This window comes from Arachis ipaensis, chromosome B06 (genome assembly GCF_000816755.2).
Source record: "Arachis ipaensis cultivar K30076 chromosome B06, Araip1.1, whole genome shotgun sequence".
NCBI classification, from domain to species: Eukaryota; Viridiplantae; Streptophyta; class Magnoliopsida; order Fabales; family Fabaceae; genus Arachis; species Arachis ipaensis.
The window spans coordinates 31,076,380-31,081,589 of record NC_029790.2 but is presented as its reverse complement, the minus strand read 5'-3'; positions in this window follow the sequence as shown (position 1 = coordinate 31,081,589).

Genomic DNA, 5,210 nt, shown 5'->3' with positions numbered 1-5,210 from the left:
GTAAATCTCAGTCAGATGGATTCAAATGGTTATAGAGTTTTAATAATTAAATAGATATTTAAAACATAAAATAGGATAGAGATACTTATGTAATTCATTGGTGAGAATTTCAGATAAGCATATAGAGATGCTTTCGTTCCTCTGAACCTCTGCTTTCCTGCTGTCTTCATCCAATCATTCCTACTCCTTTCCATGGCAAGCTTTAGACTTTCCAGATGTCAGGAATGGCCATCCATGGGTTCTAACTTATACCACAAAGATTCTAATATCTCGGACTCGGTCCTCTGTATTAGATATCTAAGAGATATTCATTCTAGCTTGTTTGCATGTAGAACGGAAGTGTTTGTCAGGCACGCGTTCATAAGTGAGAATGATGATGAGCGTCACACAATCATCACATTCATCATGTTCTTGGGTGCGAATGGATATCTTAGAGAAGGAATAAGCTTGAATTGAATAGAAAAACAGTAGTACTTTGTATTAATTCATGAGGAACAGCAGAGCTCCACACCTTAATCTATGGTGTGTGGAAACTCTACTGTTTGAAAATACATAAGTGATAATGGTCCAGGCATGGCCGAATGGCCAGCCCCATTGAAAGTCTAAGATAGCATAAAACTGATCAAAGATCCCTACAAAGATAGTAAAAAGTCCTATTTATACTAAACTAGTTACTAGGGTTTACAGAAATGAGTAAATGATGCAGAAATCCACTTTTGGGGCCCACTTGGTATGTGCTTGGGCTGAGCATTGAGCTTTACACGTGTAGAGGTCTTTCTTGGAGTTGAACGCCAGTTTGTAACCTGTTTCTGGCGTTTAACTCCACTTTGCAACCTGTTTTTGGCGTTTGACTCCAGAATGCAGCATGGAATTGGCGTTCAACGCCAGTTTACGTCATCTATCATTAATCAAAGTATGAACTATTATATATTGCTCGAAAGCCCTGGATGTCTACTTTCCAACGCAATTGAGAGCGCGCCATTTAGAGTTCTGTAGCTCCAGAAAATCCACTTTGAGTACAGGGAGATCAGAATCCAACAGCATCTGCAGTCCTTCTTCAACCTCTGAATCTGATTTTTGCTCAAGTCCCTCAATTTCAGCCAGAAAATACCTGAAATCACAGAAAAACATACAAATTCATAGTAAAGTCCAAAAATGTGAATTTTAATTAAAAACTAATAAAAATATACTAAAAACTAACTAAATCATATTGAAAACTATGTAAAAACAATGCCAAAAAGCGTATAAATTATCCGCTCATCACAACACCAAACTTAAATTATTGCTTGTCCCCAAGCAACTGAAAATCAAATAGGATAAAAAGAAGAGAATATACTATAAATTCCAAAATATCAATGAAACTTAGCTCCAATCAGATGAGCGGGACTTGTAGCTTTTTGCCTCTTGAATAGTTTTGGCATTTCACTTTATCCATTGAAGTTCAGAATGATTGGCATCTATAGGAACTCATAATTTAGATAGTGTTATTGATTCTCCTAGTTCAGTATGTTGATTTCTTGAACACAGCTACTTTATGAGTCTTGGCCGTGGCCCTAAGCACTTTGTTTTCCAATATTACCACCGGATACTTAAATGCCACAGACACATAACTGGGTGAACTTTTTCAGATTGTGACTCAGCTTTGCTAAAGTCCCCAATTAGAGGTGTCCAGGGTTCTTAAGCACACTCTTTTTTTTTTTGCTTTGGACCTTGACTTTAACCGCTCAGTCTCAAGTTTTCACTTGACACCTTCACGCCACAAGCACATGGTTAGGGACAGCTTGGTTTAGCCGCTTAGGCCAGGATTTTTTTCCTTTAGGCCCTCCTATCCACTGATGCTCAAAGCCTTGGATCCCCTTTTTTATTACCCTTGCCTTTTGGTTTTAAGGGCTATTGGCTTTTTGCTCTTGCCTTTTGGATTAAAGAGCTTTTGGCTTTTTCTTCTTGCTTTTTTTTTCTTTCTCTTTTTTTCGCCATTTTTTTTGCAAGATTTTGTATTCACTGCTTTTTCTTGCTTCAAGAATCATTTTTATGATTTTTCAGATTATCAAATAACATGTCTCCTTTTTCCTTATTCTTCAAGAGCCAACATATTTAACATTCATAAACATCAACTTCAAAAGACATATACACTGTTCAAGCATTCATTCAGAAAACAAAAAGTGTTGTCACCACATCAAAATAATTAAACTAGTTTCAAGGATAAATTCGAAACCATGTACTTCTTGTTCTTTTGTAATTAAAATATTTTTCATTCAAGAGAGGTGATGGATTCATATTCATAACTTTAAGGCATAGACACTTAGACACTAATGATCATGTAATAAGACACAAATATAAATAAACATAAAGCTCAAAAATTGAAAAACAGGAAAATAAATAAACAAGGAGATTAAGGAATGAGTCCACCTTAGTGAGGGTGACGTCTTTCTCTTCTTGAAGAACCAATGGTGCTTTTGAGCTCCTCTATATCTCTTCCTTGCCTTTGTTGCTCCTCCCTCATAGCTCTTTGATCTTCTCTAATTTCATGGAGGATGATTGAGTGCTCTTGGTGTTCCACCCTTAGTTGTCCCATGTTGGAATTTAATTCTCCTAGGGAAGTGTTGATTTATTCCCAATAGTTTTGTGGAGGGAAGTGCATCCCTTGAGGCATTAGTGGTTATGGAAAAAAAATAAAAAGCAATGCTTTTCCACACCAAACTTAAAATGTTTGCTCGTCCTCGAGCAAAAGAAGAAAGAAAGGATGAGAAGGAGAAGAGATGGAGAAGATGGGGGTGTGTGAATGGTTCAGCCAGGGGGGTTTAGGTGGTAATGATATGTGAAAAGGAAGGAGTGATGGTTTGAATTTAAGTGGGTGGGTGTAGGTGGGTTGTATGATGGTTTTGGAGGAGTAATGGAGGTGATTGGTGGAGGTTAATTGAGGAAGAATGTTATGAAAAGGTGTGAAAATGAGAGAAGAAGTGGTAGGGATCCTGTGGGGCGTGTAAAACGCCCTTGCTGTACAATCCTGGCGTTTAACGCCAGACTGCTGCCTGTTTCTGGCGTTAAACGCCCAAATGTAGCCTGTTTCTGGCGTTTAACGCCAGATAGATGCTTGTTTCTGGCATTAAACGCCAGCTTGGTGCCTGTTTCTGGCGTTAAACGCCAGACAGATGCTTGTTTCTGGCGTTTAAACGCCAAACTGCTCTCCTCCAGGGTGTGCTGTTTCTTCTGCTGTTTTTCATTTTATTTTTGATTTTTCAATAGTTTTTGTGACTTCACATGATCATCAACCTAAAGAAAACATAAAATAACAAAGAGAAAATAAAATAGATATGATTAAATAACATTGGGTTGCCTCCCAACAAGCACTTCTTTAATGTCAATAGCTTGACAGTGAGCTCCCATGGAGCCTCACAGATATTCAGAGCATTGTTGGAACCTCCCAACACCAAACTTAGAGTTTGACTGTGGGGGCTTTGGTTGATTCTGCAGTGAGAGAAGCTTTTCATGCTTCCTCTCCATGGTTACAGAAGGATGTCCTTGAGTTTTAAACACAAGGTTGTCCTCATTCAGTTGAAGGATCAATTCTCCTCTGTCCACATCAATCATAGCTCTTGCTGTGGCTAGGAAGGGTCTTCCAAGGATGATGGATTCATCCTCATCCTTCCCAGTATCTAGGATTATGAAATCAGCAGGGATGTAAAGGCCTTCAACCTTTACTAGTACGTCCTCTACTTGTCCATAAGCCTATTTTCTTGAGTTGTCTGCCATCTCCAGTGAGATTCTGGCAGCTTGCACCTCAAAGATTCCCAGTTTCTCCATTACAGAGAGTGGCATGAGGTTTATCCCTGATCCAAGGTCACATAAAGCCTTCTTAAAGGTCATGGTGCCTATGGTACAAGGTATTAAGAATCTTTCCAGGATCCTGTTTCTTCTGAGGCAATGTCAGTTGATCCAGATCACTCAGTTTATTGATGAGCAAGGGAGGTTCATCTTCCCAAGTCTCATTACCAAATAATTTGGCATTCAGCTTCATGATTTCACCAAGGTACTTGGCAACTTGCTCTTCAGTGACATCTTCATTCTCTTCAGAAGAAGAATACTCATCAGAGCTCATAAATGGCATAAAGAGGTTCAATGGAATCTCTATGGTCTCTAGATGAGCCTCAGATTCCTTTGGTTCCTCAGAGGGAAACTCCTTGTTGATCACTGGACGTCCCATGAGTTCTTCCTCACTGGGATTCACGTCCTCTCCCTCCCTTGTAGGTTCGGCCATGATGGTTAAATCAATGGCCTTGCACTCTCTTTTTGGATTCTCTTCTGTATTGCTTGGGAGAGTACTAGGAGGAGTTTCAGTGACTCTTTTACTCAGCTGGCCCACTTGTGCCTCCAAATTCCTAATGGAGGACCGTGTTTCATTCATGAAACTTACAGTGGCCTTAGATAGATCAGAGGCTATATTTGCTAAGCTAGATGGATTCTGCTCAGAACTCTCTGTCTATTGCTGAGTGGATGATGGAAAAGGCTTGCTATTGCTAAACCTGTTTCTTCCACCATTGTTAAAGCCTTGTTGAGGCTTTTGTTGATCCTTCCATGAGAAATTTGGATGATTTCTCCATGAGGGATTATAGGTATTTCCATAGGGTTCACCCATGTAATTCACCTATGCTATTGCAGGGTTCTCAGGATTATAAGCTTCTTCTTCAGAAGATGCCTCTTTAGTACTGTTGGATGATTGCTTCAATCCATTCAGACTCTGAGAGATCATATTGACTTGCTGAGTCAATATTTTATTCTGAGCCAATATGGCATTCAGAGTATCAATTTCAAGAACTCCCTTCCTCATAGGCGTCCCATTATTCACAGGATTCCTTTCAGAAGTGTACATGAACTGGTTATTTGCAACCATGTCAATGAGTTCTTGAGCTTCTGCAGGTGTTTTCTTTAGGTGAATGGATCCACCTGCAGAATGGTCCAATGACATCTTTGATAGCTCAGACAGACCATCATAGAATATATCCAGGATGGTCCATTCTGAAAGCATGTCAGAAGGACTCTTTTTGGTTAGTTCCTTGTATCTCTCCCAAGCTTCATAGAGGGATTCATCTTCTTTCTGTTTGAAGGTTTGAACATCCACTCTAAGCTTACTAAGCTTTTGAGGAGGAAAGAACTTGGTTAAGAAAGCCGTGACCAGCTTATCCCAAGAGTTCAGGCTATCCTTAGGTTGA